Source organism: Hyla sarda, unplaced genomic scaffold (assembly GCF_029499605.1).
Source record: "Hyla sarda isolate aHylSar1 unplaced genomic scaffold, aHylSar1.hap1 scaffold_270, whole genome shotgun sequence".
In the NCBI taxonomy this organism is placed as follows: Eukaryota; Metazoa; Chordata; class Amphibia; order Anura; family Hylidae; genus Hyla; species Hyla sarda.
This window is the reverse complement of record NW_026609396.1, coordinates 182,037-200,190: the sequence shown is the minus strand read 5'-3', so window position 1 is coordinate 200,190 and position 18,154 is coordinate 182,037. Positions and strand designations below refer to the sequence as shown.

The following is an 18,154-nucleotide window of genomic DNA, read 5'->3' as shown; positions in this document are numbered from 1 at the left end:
TGGATTGCATTTAAAAAGGCCCCGTGGGAGTGCAATGGGCCCCTGTCTTGCTGCTTAGCAATAATGGTATGGGTTTAGGTTCTGCTGTGTGTACTGGTGGTTGACTGCCCCCCAGCCCAGAGTGTGCATGGAAAATTGTCTGGCAGCCTCCCTGACAGCAAGCAGTGATAGTGCCCATGAAGGGCAACTTGTTGGGCCCGCCCCTTCCACGGTTATCGCTTCTCGGCCTTTTGGCTAAGATCAAGTGTAGTATCTGCTCACTTGGTCTGGCTGGAAGGTTCCTGGGGTACCCGTGCCTTGGCCTTGGGGGATCGCTCTACCTATTTGGTGGAGCTTCACCCCCTTGCTGCTTTTGGGGTTACGGCTTACTCCCCAGGAAACGAGAAGTGATCACCAGGCAGCCACTGGGTCGCCTGGTTGCAAACAGAGGACGGAAGAAGATCTCGGCAGCTGAACAGACATGGCGGATATACCTGAATATGCTCGGGTCAAAAATGCTGTTCGATTTATCGTGGAGGAGCAAGCCAGAGGAGAAAAGAATCTGGACTTCTTAATCGTGGAGATCTTGTTTGGTCTGTTCCAAGTGCCAAGAATGGAGATCTTGACAGTCATGGATTACCCTCGAAAGGGAGTCTATGATGTTACTTTCAACAGCAAGTCTTTCTACAGAAAATTTTTGGAAACCTTGGAGAAAACCCGGAATCATCCAAAGATGGAAGGCATAAAATTGGTTGAGCACTTTGTGGACAATACCAAGCTGTTCACAGTTAAGATGTACTCGCCATACACGAAAGAAAGTGACATCAAGCTCTTTTTGCAGGAATTTTGTGTGGAAGTAGAGGAAAGAGGTAAAGTCCTTAACCAACACCAGCTTTGGACAGGAAAATGGAAGTTCTTGTGCAGACTGAAAGAGGATGCGGGGGCGCCCGGAAGATTGTTGCTCCCACCAGCTCGGTTTAAAATAGGGAAGGACACAGGGGATTTATTTTTCCCAGAGATGGGAACTTTCTGCAAAAACTGCAAACAATACGGGCATGAAAGTTGTGGAAAGATAATATGTACCAAATGTCTAAAGGAAGGTCATGTCTTTTCTGAGTGTGGCCAAAGTAAGACCTGCAGGGCCTGTAAAAAGACTGGGCATTTCTTTAAAGACTGCCCGGAAAAATCTGAGGCTATGGAAGTTGGGGTGAAATTGAAGAGGAAGACAAAAGAAGAGAATATAGTTCCAGAGGCCAAAAAAGTTTCTGGCAAGAGCAAAGAAAAGTTGGACACAGGAAAAGAAATGGAAGAAGAAAGCGTAAGTGAGGCTTCTGAAGGGGAGCACACAGAGGAATTAAAGAAAATAATTCTCAGTGAGTATTTTTCTGGATATTTGGGTGAGGTGCTAGACCAAGCCCCAAAGGAAGAAACAGAAATATTTGTTCAAGACCTAGTGAAATTTAAAATAAAAGTGAATACCCGGCTTGAAACTGTGAGGGGAAAAATAATGCAGTCCATGAAGCCTGATGTAAGGCGCTTCATGGCGACCTACCAAGTGTCACCATGGTTGGCAGTCCCTGTCAAAGAAGCTTTGAAGAGTGGAGCTCTTCAATTCGGTTTAATTGATTATTTGGCAGTTTTCGCATAGAGAAAGGGTTTCATTTTGGATTAAGGTTTATTTGAGTTATTCTTGTTAGTTGTTTTGTTGTTTTAATTTGTTTTATTCTGGAAATAAAAAAAAAAAAAAAAAAGTTACCTGATGATGAGCACAAAAATCTAGTTCATATGAGATCTTAGAACTATGATTTAGTTCTGAGGGAAACTTAAAAATCTGTTCTTATCAGTTTAATATCTGATACGTCCCCTATCTGGGGACCATATATTAAATGGATTTTTGAGAACGGGGGCCGATTTCGAAGCTTGCTTCCGTCGCCCTATGCATTGACCCGATATGGCAGTATCTTCGGGTACAGTGCACCACCCCCTTACAGGGTTAAAAAGAAAGATTCCTACTTTCATTGCTACCTGCTTGCTGGCTAGCCAGCTAGCCAGCCCTGTGGGCCTTGCTGCTGCTGCAGCCAAAAAACAAAAGGTGGTGCTTCTGCTGCTTCTGCTTCTGCTTGTGTCTGGCCGCTGTTGGAGCGTCCAGGCACAGGACTTCTGCTGCTGCTGACTAAATGGCCTCCTTAATTGGATCATTTGAGTAGCCAGCACACCTGTGCAGGTAGGGCATGACATGATAGGCAGCTGCCTTGATAGCGGGTGGGTGCTGAATGTTCCTAATTGACAAAATAAGATTAATGCTTATGAAGAAATATAAAATCTCATCCCTTCCCCAATATCGCGCCACACCCCTACCCCTTAATTCCCTGGTTGAACTTGATGGACATATGTCTTTTTTCGACCGTACTAACTATGTAACTATGTAACATAACATGGGGGGGGGGGGGTCTCCTGGCTGTTCACACAGGTGTGTCATTGCTGTACATTGACCATGCATTGCTTCTGTGGTATTGCAAAGGCAAAGACAAATGCTTCCAGCCATCCATTGCACTAATGGATTGGTCATCAGCTTGCTGTCTATGTCCCGCATCAATATAGACCAAAGTACAGAGGGTTAGGCTATGCTATTGTGCACCTACCTGATGCATCAGAAGGTGCGAGGCCCTTGCTAAATTCTGTGCACAGACTTTGAGATCTATACTTTAGACTGTATCTAAACCTGCTCCAACATGGACTGACATTCTGGCCTACTTTCAGCCGATGCGACTTGTCTGTCGCTGAACAGTCGCTTTTTATGTATTCAGCACCTATGTATAATGTTGTAAAAATGCTCTAGAAGCTAAAGTCGCAGAAATGTCACACATATTTGGCCTGCAACTTTCTGTGCGACAAATTCAGACAGGAAAAATCAGTATAAATCCTTAGAAAATTATCCCCCAGTGTCTCCATCTGCTGGCGGTATTGAATAAGCATTGCTGCACTGATGGGGTATGCATTAGACGAAAAAAAAGAAGAAAAAGAAGAATAATACGCCCAGAAAAGAGGCGAAAAGGAGAAAAACGTAAAAAAACGTGAAAAAAAAGTAAGAGGAAGAGAAGGGAAAAAAAGGTGGAAATGGGTTTAAAAGTGATTTCGGCGGAGATATATATATATATATATATATATATATATATATATATATATATATACGCGCACACACACACATATATATAAACGTATTCTCCGTTGAGATATTGCAGCCGCTGCTGTGTCCAGGCCCAGGAGCCTTAGCACTGTGCTGTGATGTCACTCAATACCACTGACATCACTAGGTGTAAACAACATCTCTCCTTTGCTGTGTATGTGACTATGGAGCTGTTTGGTGATGTCGTCTATTATGGCCTTCATAGAAGCAACAGGAGATTGTTGCATCCATCTAGAACCCTCAGAACTACAGTGCTATGATGTCACTCACTTCCACAGGCCTTGCAGAGTGTAAACAACAACAACCCAGCTTTGTTGTGTATGTAACCATAGGGATTTGTGATGTCACCTAGAACCTTCACAGCAGCGACAACTTTATGAGGAGCATCAGCACTGCTCTGCCTGAGCAGAACCATCACCGCCATAGGTTGTCAAATAACCCGGGTTTAACCCACACAGGTAAGTCCAATGGGGTGCAGGCATGTCCTCTATGCTTACAGCTTCCCGTGGGTGTTGGTTTGATACCGTTTGGGGACAGCCAAGGAGGCATCTGCAGGCAACAAAGGTAGGTGTGTGCTTGTGTGTGTGTTTCCTATGCAGATCCTAAGCCCAGTGTCACATGCAAGTAGGAGGAGTAAGAAGGGTTCCTGGCAAATCCGGGTTATGGATTGCATTTAAAAAGGCCCCGTGGGAGTGCAATGGGCCCCTGTCTTGCTGCTTAGCAATAATGGTATGGGTTTAGGTTCTGCTGTGTGTACTGGTGGTTGACTGCCCCCCAGCCCAGAGTGTGCATGGAAAATTGTCTGGCAGCCTCCCTGACAGCAAGCAGTGATAGTGCCCATGAAGGGCACCTTGTTGGGCCCGCCCCTTTCACGGTTATCGCTTCTCGGCCTTTTGGCTAAGATCAAGTGTAGTATCTGTTCTTATCAGTTTAATATCTGATACGTCCCCTATCTGGGGACCATATATTAAATGGATTTTTGAGAACGGGGGCCGATTTCGAAGCTTGCTTCCGTCGCCCTATGCATTGACCCGATATGGCAGTATCTTCGGGTACAGTGCACCACCCCCTTACAGGGTTAAAAAGAAAGATTCCTACTTTCATTGCTACCTGCTTGCTGGCTAGCCAGCTAGCCAGCCCTGTGGGCCTTGCTGCTGCTGCAGCCAAAAAACAAAAGGTGGTGCTGCTGCTGCTTCTGCTGCTTCTGCTTCTGCTTGTGTCTGGCCGCTGTTGGAGCGTCCAGGCACAGGACTTCTGCTGCTGCTGACTAAATGGCCTCCTTAATTGGATCATTTGAGTAGCCAGCACACCTGTGCAGGTAGGGCATGACATGATAGGCAGCTGCCTTGATAGCGGGTGGGTGCTGAATGTTCCTAATTGACAAAATAAGATTAATGCTTATGAAGAAATATAAAATCTCATCCCTTCCCCAATATCGCGCCACACCCCTACCCCTTAATTCCCTGGTTGAACTTGATGGACATATGTCTTTTTTCGACCGTACTAACTATGTAACTATGTAACATAACATGGGGGGGGGGGGGGTCTCCTGGCTGTTCACACAGGTGTGTCATTGCTGTACATTGACCATGCATTGCTTCTGTGGTATTGCAAAGGCAAAGACAAATGCTTCCAGCCATCCATTGCACTAATGGATTGGTCATCAGCTGGCTGTCTATGTCCCGCATCAATATAGACCAAAGTACAGAGGGTTAGGCTATGCTATTGTGCACCTACCTGATGCATCAGAAGGTGCGAGGCCCTTGCTAAATTCTGTGCACAGACTTTGAGATCTATACTTTAGACTGTATCTAAACCTGCTCCAACATGGACTGACATTCTGGCCTACTTTCAGCCGATGCGACTTGTCTGTCGCTGAACAGTCGCTTTTTATGTATTCAGCACCTATGTATAATGTTGTAAAAATGCTCTAGAAGCTAAAGTCGCAGAAATGTCACACATATTTGGCCTGCAACTTTCTGTGCGACAAATTCAGACAGGAAAAATCAGTATAAATCCTTAGAAAATTATCCCCCAGTGTCTCCATCTGCTGGCGGTATTGAATAAGCATTGCTGCACTGATGGGGTATGCATTAGACGAAAAAAAAGAAGAAAAAGAAGAATAATACGCCCAGAAAAGAGGCGAAAAGGAGAAAAACGTAAAAAAACGTGAAAAAAAAGTAAGAGGAAGAGAAGGGAAAAAAAGGTGGAAATGGGTTTAAAAGTGATTTCGGCGGAGATATATATATATATATATATATATATATATATATATATATATATATACGCGCACACACACACATATATATAAACGTATTCTCCGTTGAGATATTGCAGCCGCTGCTGTGTCCAGGCCCAGGAGCCTTAGCACTGTGCTGTGATGTCACTCAATACCACTGACATCACTAGGTGTAAACAACATCTCTCCTTTGCTGTGTATGTGACTATGGAGCTGTTTGGTGATGTCGTCTATTATGGCCTTCATAGAAGCAACAGGAGATTGTTGCATCCATCTAGAACCCTCAGAACTACAGTGCTATGATGTCACTCACTTCCACAGGCCTTGCAGAGTGTAAACAACAACAACCCAGCTTTGTTGTGTATGTAACCATAGGGATTTGTGATGTCACCTAGAACCTTCACAGCAGCGACAACTTTATGAGGAGCATCAGCACTGCTCTGCCTGAGCAGAACCATCACCGCCATAGGTTGTCAAATAACCCGGGTTTAACCCACACAGGTAAGTCCAATGGGGTGCAGGCATGTCCTCTATGCTTACAGCTTCCCGTGGGTGTTGGTTTGATACCGTTTGGGGACAGCCAAGGAGGCATCTGCAGGCAACAAAGGTAGGTGTGTGCTTGTGTGTGTGTTTCCTATGCAGATCCTAAGCCCAGTGTCACATGCAAGTAGGAGGAGTAAGAAGGGTTCCTGGCAAATCCGGGTTATGGATTGCATTTAAAAAGGCCCCGTGGGAGTGCAATGGGCCCCTGTCTTGCTGCTTAGCAATAATGGTATGGGTTTAGGTTCTGCTGTGTGTACTGGTGGTTGACTGCCCCCCAGCCCAGAGTGTGCATGGAAAATTGTCTGGCAGCCTCCCTGACAGCAAGCAGTGATAGTGCCCATGAAGGGCACCTTGTTGGGCCCGCCCCTTTCACGGTTATCGCTTCTCGGCCTTTTGGCTAAGATCAAGTGTAGTATCTGTTCTTATCAGTTTAATATCTGATACGTCCCCTATCTGGGGACCATATATTAAATGGATTTTTGAGAACGGGGGCCGATTTCGAAGCTTGCTTCCGTCGCCCTATGCATTGACCCGATATGGCAGTATCTTCGGGTACAGTGCACCACCCCCTTACAGGGTTAAAAAGAAAGATTCCTACTTTCATTGCTACCTGCTTGCTGGCTAGCCAGCTAGCCAGCCCTGTGGGCCTTGCTGCTGCTGCAGCAGCCAAAAAACAAAAGGTGGTGCTGCTGCTGCTTCTGCTGCTTCTGCTTCTGCTTGTGTCTGGCCGCTGTTGGAGCGTCCAGGCACAGGACTTCTGCTGCTGCTGACTAAATGGCCTCCTTAATTGGATCATTTGAGTAGCCAGCACACCTGTGCAGGTAGGGCATGACATGATAGGCAGCTGCCTTGATAGCGGGTGGGTGCTGAATGTTCCTAATTGACAAAATAAGATTAATGCTTATGAAGAAATATAAAATCTCATCCCTTCCCCAATATCGCGCCACACCCCTACCCCTTAATTCCCTGGTTGAACTTGATGGACATATGTCTTTTTTCGACCGTACTAACTATGTAACTATGTAACATAACATGGGGGGGGGGGGGGGTCTCCTGGCTGTTCACACAGGTGTGTCATTGCTGTACATTGACCATGCATTGCTTCTGTGGTATTGCAAAGGCAAAGACAAATGCTTCCAGCCATCCATTGCACTAATGGATTGGTCATCAGCTGGCTGTCTATGTCCCGCATCAATATAGACCAAAGTACAGAGGGTTAGGCTATGCTATTGTGCACCTACCTGATGCATCAGAAGGTGCGAGGCCCTTGCTAAATTCTGTGCACAGACTTTGAGATCTATACTTTAGACTGTATCTAAACCTGCTCCAACATGGACTGACATTCTGGCCTACTTTCAGCCGATGCGACTTGTCTGTCGCTGAACAGTCGCTTTTTATGTATTCAGCACCTATGTATAATGTTGTAAAAATGCTCTAGAAGCTAAAGTCGCAGAAATGTCACACATATTTGGCCTGCAACTTTCTGTGCGACAAATTCAGACAGGAAAAATCAGTATAAATCCTTAGAAAATTATCCCCCAGTGTCTCCATCTGCTGGCGGTATTGAATAAGCATTGCTGCACTGATGGGGTATGCATTAGACGAAAAAAAAGAAGAAAAAGAAGAATAATACGCCCAGAAAAGAGGCGAAAAGGAGAAAAACGTTAAAAAACGTGAAAAAAAAGTAAGAGGAAGAGAAGGGAAAAAAAGGTGGAAATGGGTTTAAAAGTGATTTCGGCGGAGAAATATATATATATATATATATATATATATATATATATATATATATATATATACGCGCACACACACACATATATATAAACGTATTCTCCGTTGAGATATTGCAGCCGCTGCTGTGTCCAGGCCCAGGAGCCTTAGCACTGTGCTGTGATGTCACTCAATACCACTGACATCACTAGGTGTAAACAACATCTCTCCTTTGCTGTGTATGTGACTATGGAGCTGTTTGGTGATGTCGTCTATTATGGCCTTCATAGAAGCAACAGGAGATTGTTGCATCCATCTAGAACCCTCAGAACTACAGTGCTATGATGTCACTCACTTCCACAGGCCTTGCAGAGTGTAAACAACAACAACCCAGCTTTGTTGTGTATGTAACCATAGGGATTTGTGATGTCACCTAGAACCTTCACAGCAGCGACAGCTTTATGAGGAGCATCAGCACTGCTCTGCCTGAGCAGAACCATCACCGCCATAGGTTGTCAAATAACCCGGGTTTAACCCACACAGGTAAGTCCAATGGGGTGCAGGCATGTCCTCTATGCTTACAGCTTCCCGTGGGTGTTGGTTTGATACCGTTTGGGGACAGCCAAGGAGGCATCTGCAGGCAACAAAGGTAGGTGTGTGCTTGTGTGTGTGTTTCCTATGCAGATCCTAAGCCCAGTGTCACATGCAAGTAGGAGGAGTAAGAAGGGTTCCTGGCAAATCCGGGTTATGGATTGCATTTAAAAAGGCCCCGTGGGAGTGCAATGGGCCCCTGTCTTGCTGCTTAGCAATAATGGTATGGGTTTAGGTTCTGCTGTGTGTACTGGTGGTTGACTGCCCCCCAGCCCAGAGTGTGCATGGAAAATTGTCTGGCAGCCTCCCTGACAGCAAGCAGTGATAGTGCCCATGAAGGGCACCTTGTTGGGCCCGCCCCTTTCACGGTTATCGCTTCTCGGCCTTTTGGCTAAGATCAAGTGTAGTATCTGTTCTTATCAGTTTAATATCTGATACGTCCCCTATCTGGGGACCATATATTAAATGGATTTTTGAGAACGGGGGCCGATTTCGAAGCTTGCTTCCGTCGCCCTATGCATTGACCCGATATGGCAGTATCTTCGGGTACAGTGCACCACCCCCTTACAGGGTTAAAAAGAAAGATTCCTACTTTCATTGCTACCTGCTTGCTGGCTAGCCAGCTAGCCAGCCCTGTGGGCCTTGCTGCTGCTGCAGCCAAAAAACAAAAGGTGGTGCTGCTGCTGCTTCTGCTGCTTCTGCTTCTGCTTGTGTCTGGCCGCTGTTGGAGCGTCCAGGCACAGGACTTCTGCTGCTGCTGACTAAATGGCCTCCTTAATTGGATCATTTGAGTAGCCAGCACACCTGTGCAGGTAGGGCATGACATGATAGGCAGCTGCCTTGATAGCGGGTGGGTGCTGAATGTTCCTAATTGACAAAATAAGATTAATGCTTATGAAGAAATATAAAATCTCATCCCTTCCCCAATATCGCGCCACACCCCTACCCCTTAATTCCCTGGTTGAACTTGATGGACATATGTCTTTTTTCGACCGTACTAACTATGTAACTATGTAACATAACATGGGGGGGGGGGGGGTCTCCTGGCTGTTCACACAGGTGTGTCATTGCTGTACATTGACCATGCATTGCTTCTGTGGTATTGCAAAGGCAAAGACAAATGCTTCCAGCCATCCATTGCACTAATGGATTAGTCATCAGCTGGCTGTCTATGTCCCGCATCAATATAGACCAAAGTACAGAGGGTTAGGCTATGCTATTGTGCACCTACCTGATGCATCAGAAGGTGCGAGGCCCTTGCTAAATTCTGTGCACAGACTTTGAGATCTATACTTTAGACTGTATCTAAACCTGCTCCAACATGGACTGACATTCTGGCCTACTTTCAGCCGATGCGACTTGTCTGTCGCTGAACAGTCGCTTTTTATGTATTCAGCACCTATGTATAATGTTGTAAAAATGCTCTAGAAGCTAAAGTCGCAGAAATGTCACACATATTTGGCCTGCAACTTTCTGTGCGACAAATTCAGACAGGAAAAATCAGTATAAATCCTTAGAAAATTATCCCCCAGTGTCTCCATCTGCTGGCGGTATTGAATAAGCATTGCTGCACTGATCGGGTATGCATTAGACGAAAAAAAAGAAGAAAAAGAAGAATAATACGCCCAGAAAAGAGGCGAAAAGGAGAAAAACGTAAAAAAACGTGAAAAAAAAGTAAGAGGAAGAGAAGGGAAAAAAAGGTGGAAATGGGTTTAAAAGTGATTTCGGCGGAGAAATATATATATATATATATATATATATATATATATATATATATATACGCGCACACACACACATATATATAAACGTATTCTCCGTTGAGATATTGCAGCCGCTGCTGTGTCCAGGCCCAGGAGCCTTAGCACTGTGCTGTGATGTCACTCAATACCACTGACATCACTAGGTGTAAACAACATCTCTCCTTTGCTGTGTATGTGACTATGGAGCTGTTTGGTGATGTCGTCTATTATGGCCTTCATAGAAGCAACAGGAGATTGTTGCATCCATCTAGAACCCTCAGAACTACAGTGCTATGATGTCACTCACTTCCACAGGCCTTGCAGAGTGTAAACAACAACAACCCAGCTTTGTTGTGTATGTAACCATAGGGATTTGTGATGTCACCTAGAACCTTCACAGCAGCGACAGCTTTATGAGGAGCATCAGCACTGCTCTGCCTGAGCAGAACCATCACCGCCATAGGTTGTCAAATAACCCGGGTTTAACCCACACAGGTAAGTCCAATGGGGTGCAGGCATGTCCTCTATGCTTACAGCTTCCCGTGGGTGTTGGTTTGATACCGTTTGGGGACAGCCAAGGAGGCATCTGCAGGCAACAAAGGTAGGTGTGTGCTTGTGTGTGTGTTTCCTATGCAGATCCTAAGCCCAGTGTCACATGCAAGTAGGAGGAGTAAGAAGGGTTCCTGGCAAATCCGGGTTATGGATTGCATTTAAAAAGGCCCCGTGGGAGTGCAATGGGCCCCTGTCTTGCTGCTTAGCAATAATGGTATGGGTTTAGGTTCTGCTGTGTGTACTAGTGGTTGACTGCCCCCCAGCCCAGAGTGTGCATGGAAAATTGTCTGGCAGCCTCCCTGACAGCAAGCAGTGATAGTGCCCATGAAGGGCACCTTGTTGGGCCCGCCCCTTTCACGGTTATCGCTTCTCGGCCTTTTGGCTAAGATCAAGTGTAGTATCTGTTCTTATCAGTTTAATATCTGATACGTCCCCTATCTGGGGACCATTTATTAAATGGATTTTTGAGAACGGGGGCCGATTTCGAAGCTTGCTTCCGTCGCCCTATGCATTGACCCGATATGGCAGTATCTTCGGGTACAGCGCACCACCCCCTTACAGGGTTAAAAAGAAAGATTCCTACTTTCATTGCTACCTGCTTGCTGGCTAGCCAGCTAGCCAGCCCTGTGGGCCTTGCTGCTGCTGCAGCCAAAAAACAAAAGGTGGTGCTGCTGCTGCTTCTGCTGCTTCTGCTTCTGCTTGTGTCTGGCCGCTGTTGGAGCGTCCAGGCACAGGACTTCTGCTGCTGCTGACTAAATGGCCTCCTTAATTGGATCATTTGAGTAGCCAGCACACCTGTGCAGGTAGGGCATGACATGATAGGCAGCTGCCTTGATAGCGGGTGGGTGCTGAATGTTCCTAATTGACAAAATAAGATTAATGCTTATGAAGAAATATAAAATCTCATCCCTTCCCCAATATCGCGCCACACCCCTACCCCTTAATTCCCTGGTTGAACTTGATGGACATATGTCTTTTTTCGACCGTACTAACTATGTAACTATGTAACATAACATGGGGGGGGGGGGTCTCCTGGCTGTTCACACAGGTGTGTCATTGCTGTACATTGACCATGCATTGCTTCTGTGGTATTGCAAAGGCAAAGACAAATGCTTCCAGCCATCCATTGCACTAATGGATTGGTCATCAGCTGGCTGTCTATGTCCCGCATCAATATAGACCAAAGTACAGAGGGTTAGGCTATGCTATTGTGCACCTACCTGATGCATCAGAAGGTGCGAGGCCCTTGCTAAATTCTGTGCACAGACTTTGAGATCTATGCTTTAGACTGTATCTAAACCTGCTCCAACATGGACTGACATTCTGGCCTACTTTCAGCCGATGCGACTTGTCTGTCGCTGAACAGTCGCTTTTTATGTATTCAGCACCTATGTATAATGTTGTAAAAATGCTCTAGAAGCTAAAGTCGCAGAAATGTCACACATATTTGGCCTGCAACTTTCTGTGCGACAAATTCAGACAGGAAAAATCAGTATAAATCCTTAGAAAATTATCCCACAGTGTCTCCATCTGCTGGCGGTATTGAATAAGCATTGCTGCACTGATGGGGTATGCATTAGACGAAAAAAAAGAAGAAAAAGAAGAATAATACGCCCAGAAAAGAGGCGAAAAGGAGAAAAACGTAAAAAAATGTGAAAAAAAAGTAAGAGGAAGAGAAGGGAAAAAAAGGTGGAAATGGGTTTAAAAGTGATTTCGGCGGAGAAATATATATATATATATATATATATATATATATATATATATATACATATATATATATATATATATATACGCGCACACACACACATATATATAAACGTATTCTCCGTTGAGATATTGCAGCCGCTGCTGTGTCCAGGCCCAGGAGCCTTAGCACTGTGCTGTGATGTCACTCAATACCACTGACATCACTAGGTGTAAACAACATCTCTCCTTTGCTGTGTATGTGACTATGGAGCTGTTTGGTGATGTCGTCTATTATGGCCTTCATAGAAGCAACAGGAGATTGTTGCATCCATCTAGAACCCTCAGAACTACAGTGCTATGATGTCACTCACTTCCACAGGCCTTGCAGAGTGTAAACAACAACAACCCAGCTTTGTTGTGTATGTAACCATAGGGATTTGTGATGTCACCTAGAACCTTCACAGCAGCGACAGCTTTATGAGGAGCATCAGCACTGCTCTGCCTGAGCAGAACCATCACCGCCATAGGTTGTCAAATAACCCGGGTTTAACCCACACAGGTAAGTCCAATGGGGTGCAGGCATGTCCTCTATGCTTACAGCTTCCCGTGGGTGTTGGTTTGATACCGTTTGGGGACAGCCAAGGAGGCATCTGCAGGCAACAAAGGTAGGTGTGTGCTTGTGTGTGTGTTTCCTATGCAGATCCTAAGCCCAGTGTCACATGCAAGTAGGAGGAGTAAGAAGGGTTCCTGGCAAATCCGGGTTATGGATTGCATTTAAAAAGGCCCCGTGGGAGTGCAATGGGCCCCTGTCTTGCTGCTTAGCAATAATGGTATGGGTTTAGGTTCTGCTGTGTGTACTGGTGGTTGACTGCCCCCCAGCCCAGAGTGTGCATGGAAAATTGTCTGGCAGCCTCCCTGACAGCAAGCAGTGATAGTGCCCATGAAGGGCACCTTGTTGGGCCCGCCCCTTTCACGGTTATCGCTTCTCGGCCTTTTGGCTAAGATCAAGTGTAGTATCTGTTCTTATCAGTTTAATATCTGATACGTCCCCTATCTGGGGACCATATATTAAATGGATTTTTGAGAACGGGGGCCGATTTCGAAGCTTGCTTCCGTCGCCCTATGCATTGACCCGATATGGCAGTATCTTCGGGTACAGTGCACCACCCCCTTACAGGGTTAAAAAGAAAGATTCCTACTTTCATTGCTACCTGCTTGCTGGCTAGCCAGCTAGCCAGCCCTGTGGGCCTTGCTGCTGCTGCAGCCAAAAAACAAAAGGTGGTGCTGCTGCTGCTTCTGCTGCTTCTGCTTCTGCTTGTGTCTGGCCGCTGTTGGAGCGTCCAGGCACAGGACTTCTGCTGCTGCTGACTAAATGGCCTCCTTAATTGGATCATTTGAGTAGCCAGCACACCTGTGCAGGTAGGGCATGACATGATAGGCAGCTGCCTTGATAGCGGGTGGGTGCTGAATGTTCCTAATTGACAAAATAAGATTAATGCTTATGAAGAAATATAAAATCTCATCCCTTCCCCAATATCGCGCCACACCCCTACCCCTTAATTCCCTGGTTGAACTTGATGGACATATGTCTTTTTTCGACCGTACTAACTATGTAACTATGTAACATAACATGGGGGGGGGGGGGGTCTCCTGGCTGTTCACACAGGTGTGTCATTGCTGTACATTGACCATGCATTGCTTCTGTGGTATTGCAAAGGCAAAGACAAATGCTTCCAGCCATCCATTGCACTAATGGATTGGTCATCAGCTTGCTGTCTATGTCCCGCATCAATATAGACCAAAGTACAGAGGGTTAGGCTATGCTATTGTGCACCTACCTGATGCATCAGAAGGTGCGAGGCCCTTGCTAAATTCTGTGCACAGACTTTGAGATCTATACTTTAGACTGTATCTAAACCTGCTCCAACATGGACTGACATTCTGGCCTACTTTCAGCCGATGCGACTTGTCTGTCGCTGAACAGTCGCTTTTTATGTATTCAGCACCTATGTATAATGTTGTAAAAATGCTCTAGAAGCTAAAGTCGCAGAAATGTCACACATATTTGGCCTGCAACTTTCTGTGCGACAAATTCAGACAGGAAAAATCAGTATAAATCCTTAGAAAATTATCCCCCAGTGTCTCCATCTGCTGGCGGTATTGAATAAGCATTGCTGCACTGATGGGGTATGCATTAGACGAAAAAAAAGAAGAAAAAGAAGAATAATACGCCCAGAAAAGAGGCGAAAAGGAGAAAAACGTAAAAAAACGTGAAAAAAAAGTAAGAGGAAGAGAAGGGAAAAAAAGGTGGAAATGGGTTTAAAAGTGATTTCGGCGGAGATATATATATATATATATATATATATATATATATATATATATATACGCGCACACACACACATATATATAAACGTATTCTCCGTTGAGATATTGCAGCCGCTGCTGTGTCCAGGCCCAGGAGCCTTAGCACTGTGCTGTGATGTCACTCAATACCACTGACATCACTAGGTGTAAACAACATCTCTCCTTTGCTGTGTATGTGACTATGGAGCTGTTTGGTGATGTCGTCTATTATGGCCTTCATAGAAGCAACAGGAGATTGTTGCATCCATCTAGAACCCTCAGAACTACAGTGCTATGATGTCACTCACTTCCACAGGCCTTGCAGAGTGTAAACAACAACAACCCAGCTTTGTTGTGTATGTAACCATAGGGATTTGTGATGTCACCTAGAACCTTCACAGCAGCGACAACTTTATGAGGAGCATCAGCACTGCTCTGCCTGAGCAGAACCATCACCGCCATAGGTTGTCAAATAACCCGGGTTTAACCCACACAGGTAAGTCCAATGGGGTGCAGGCATGTCCTCTATGCTTACAGCTTCCCGTGGGTGTTGGTTTGATACCGTTTGGGGACAGCCAAGGAGGCATCTGCAGGCAACAAAGGTAGGTGTGTGCTTGTGTGTGTGTTTCCTATGCAGATCCTAAGCCCAGTGTCACATGCAAGTAGGAGGAGTAAGAAGGGTTCCTGGCAAATCCGGGTTATGGATTGCATTTAAAAAGGCCCCGTGGGAGTGCAATGGGCCCCTGTCTTGCTGCTTAGCAATAATGGTATGGGTTTAGGTTCTGCTGTGTGTACTGGTGGTTGACTGCCCCCCAGCCCAGAGTGTGCATGGAAAATTGTCTGGCAGCCTCCCTGACAGCAAGCAGTGATAGTGCCCATGAAGGGCACCTTGTTGGGCCCGCCCCTTTCACGGTTATCGCTTCTCGGCCTTTTGGCTAAGATCAAGTGTAGTATCTGTTCTTATCAGTTTAATATCTGATACGTCCCCTATCTGGGGACCATATATTAAATGGATTTTTGAGAACGGGGGCCGATTTCGAAGCTTGCTTCCGTCGCCCTATGCATTGACCCGATATGGCAGTATCTTCGGGTACAGTGCACCACCCCCTTACAGGGTTAAAAAGAAAGATTCCTACTTTCATTGCTACCTGCTTGCTGGCTAGCCAGCTAGCCAGCCCTGTGGGCCTTGCTGCTGCTGCAGCCAAAAAACAAAAGGTGGTGCTGCTGCTGCTTCTGCTGCTTCTGCTTCTGCTTGTGTCTGGCCGCTGTTGGAGCGTCCAGGCACAGGACTTCTGCTGCTGCTGACTAAATGGCCTCCTTAATTGGATCATTTGAGTAGCCAGCACACCTGTGCAGGTAGGGCATGACATGATAGGCAGCTGCCTTGATAGCGGGTGGGTGCTGAATGTTCCTAATTGACAAAATAAGATTAATGCTTATGAAGAAATATAAAATCTCATCCCTTCCCCAATATCGCGCCACACCCCTACCCCTTAATTCCCTGGTTGAACTTGATGGACATATGTCTTTTTTCGACCGTACTAACTATGTAACTATGTAACATAACATGGGGGGGGGGGGGGTCTCCTGGCTGTTCACACAGGTGTGTCATTGCTGTACATTGACCATGCATTGCTTCTGTGGTATTGCAAAGGCAAAGACAAATGCTTCCAGCCATCCATTGCACTAATGGATTGGTCATCAGCTGGCTGTCTATGTCCCGCATCAATATAGACCAAAGTACAGAGGGTTAGGCTATGCTATTGTGCACCTACCTGATGCATCAGAAGGTGCGAGGCCCTTGCTAAATTCTGTGCACAGACTTTGAGATCTATACTTTAGACTGTATCTAAACCTGCTCCAACATGGACTGACATTCTGGCCTACTTTCAGCCGATGCGACTTGTCTGTCGCTGAACAGTCGCTTTTTATGTATTCAGCACCTATGTATAATGTTGTAAAAATGCTCTAGAAGCTAAAGTCGCAGAAATGTCACACATATTTGGCCTGCAACTTTCTGTGCGACAAATTCAGACAGGAAAAATCAGTATAAATCCTTAGAAAATTATCCCCCAGTGTCTCCATCTGCTGGCGGTATTGAATAAGCATTGCTGCACTGATGGGGTATGCATTAGACGAAAAAAAAGAAGAAAAAGAAGAATAATACGCCCAGAAAAGAGGCGAAAAGGAGAAAAACGTTAAAAAACGTGAAAAAAAAGTAAGAGGAAGAGAAGGGAAAAAAAGGTGGAAATGGGTTTAAAAGTGATTTCGGCGGAGAAATATATATATATATATATATATATATATATATATATATATATATATACGCGCACACACACACATATATATAAACGTATTCTCCGTTGAGATATTGCAGCCGCTGCTGTGTCCAGGCCCAGGAGCCTTAGCACTGTGCTGTGATGTCACTCAATACCACTGACATCACTAGGTGTAAACAACATCTCTCCTTTGCTGTGTATGTGACTATGGAGCTGTTTGGTGATGTCGTCTATTATGGCCTTCATAGAAGCAACAGGAGATTGTTGCATCCATCTAGAACCCTCAGAACTACAGTGCTATGATGTCACTCACTTCCACAGGCCTTGCAGAGTGTAAACAACAACAACCCAGCTTTGTTGTGTATGTAACCATAGGGATTTGTGATGTCACCTAGAACCTTCACAGCAGCGACAGCTTTATGAGGAGCATCAGCACTGCTCTGCCTGAGCAGAACCATCACCGCCATAGGTTGTCAAATAACCCGGGTTTAACCCACACAGGTAAGTCCAATGGGGTGCAGGCATGTCCTCTATGCTTACAGCTTCCCGTGGGTGTTGGTTTGATACCGTTTGGGGACAGCCAAGGAGGCATCTGCAGGCAACAAAGGTAGGTGTGTGCTTGTGTGTGTGTTTCCTATGCAGATCCTAAGCCCAGTGTCACATGCAAGTAGGAGGAGTAAGAAGGGTTCCTGGCAAATCCGGGTTATGGATTGCATTTAAAAAGGCCCCGTGGGAGTGCAATGGGCCCCTGTCTTGCTGCTTAGCAATAATGGTATGGGTTTAGGTTCTGCTGTGTGTACTGGTGGTTGACTGCCCCCCAGCCCAGAGTGTGCATGGAAAATTGTCTGGCAGCCTCCCTGACAGCAAGCAGTGATAGTGCCCATGAAGGGCACCTTGTTGGGCCCGCCCCTTTCACGGTTATCGCTTCTCGGCCTTTTGGCTAAGATCAAGTGTAGTATCTGTTCTTATCAGTTTAATATCTGATACGTCCCCTATCTGGGGACCATATATTAAATGGATTTTTGAGAACGGGGGCCGATTTCGAAGCTTGCTTCCGTCGCCCTATGCATTGACCCGATATGGCAGTATCTTCGGGTACAGTGCACCACCCCCTTACAGGGTTAAAAAGAAAGATTCCTACTTTCATTGCTACCTGCTTGCTGGCTAGCCAGCTAGCCAGCCCTGTGGGCCTTGCTGCTGCTGCAGCCAAAAAACAAAAGGTGGTGCTGCTGCTGCTTCTGCTGCTTCTGCTTCTGCTTGTGTCTGGCCGCTGTTGGAGCGTCCAGGCACAGGACTTCTGCTGCTGCTG

At 45.8% G+C, this 18,154-nt stretch overlaps 8 non-coding genes and 1 pseudogene across 8 annotated transcripts; all 9 read left to right on the top strand.

Moving 5' to 3' along the window:
• The first annotated feature begins 214 nt into the window (after window positions 1–214).
• LOC130325114 (U2 spliceosomal RNA) lies at window positions 215–367 on the top strand (annotated as a pseudogene).
• Window positions 368–1,769: 1,402 nt separating this feature from the next.
• Window positions 1,770–1,962, top strand: LOC130325099 (U2 spliceosomal RNA). The gene has a single exon (XR_008869976.1). It is a non-coding gene; the product is annotated as a U2 spliceosomal RNA (small nuclear RNA).
• A 2,081-nt stretch (window positions 1,963–4,043) lies between these two features.
• Window positions 4,044–4,234, top strand: LOC130325014 (U2 spliceosomal RNA). Its single transcript, XR_008869900.1, has one exon. It is a non-coding gene; the product is annotated as a U2 spliceosomal RNA (small nuclear RNA).
• A 2,091-nt stretch (window positions 4,235–6,325) lies between these two features.
• On the top strand, window positions 6,326–6,516 carry LOC130325013 (U2 spliceosomal RNA). The gene has a single exon (XR_008869899.1). It is a non-coding gene; the product is annotated as a U2 spliceosomal RNA (small nuclear RNA).
• Window positions 6,517–8,617: 2,101 nt separating this feature from the next.
• Window positions 8,618–8,808, top strand: LOC130325012 (U2 spliceosomal RNA). Its single transcript, XR_008869898.1, has one exon. It is a non-coding gene; the product is annotated as a U2 spliceosomal RNA (small nuclear RNA).
• Window positions 8,809–10,899: 2,091 nt separating this feature from the next.
• Window positions 10,900–11,090, top strand: LOC130325081 (U2 spliceosomal RNA). Its single transcript, XR_008869961.1, has one exon. It is a non-coding gene; the product is annotated as a U2 spliceosomal RNA (small nuclear RNA).
• Window positions 11,091–13,201: 2,111 nt separating this feature from the next.
• LOC130325011 (U2 spliceosomal RNA) lies at window positions 13,202–13,392 on the top strand. Its single transcript, XR_008869897.1, has one exon. It is a non-coding gene; the product is annotated as a U2 spliceosomal RNA (small nuclear RNA).
• Window positions 13,393–15,481: 2,089 nt separating this feature from the next.
• LOC130325010 (U2 spliceosomal RNA) lies at window positions 15,482–15,672 on the top strand. The gene has a single exon (XR_008869896.1). It is a non-coding gene; the product is annotated as a U2 spliceosomal RNA (small nuclear RNA).
• A 2,093-nt stretch (window positions 15,673–17,765) lies between these two features.
• Window positions 17,766–17,956, top strand: LOC130325161 (U2 spliceosomal RNA). Its single transcript, XR_008870025.1, has one exon. It is a non-coding gene; the product is annotated as a U2 spliceosomal RNA (small nuclear RNA).
• The last annotated feature ends 198 nt before the right edge of the window (window positions 17,957–18,154 follow it).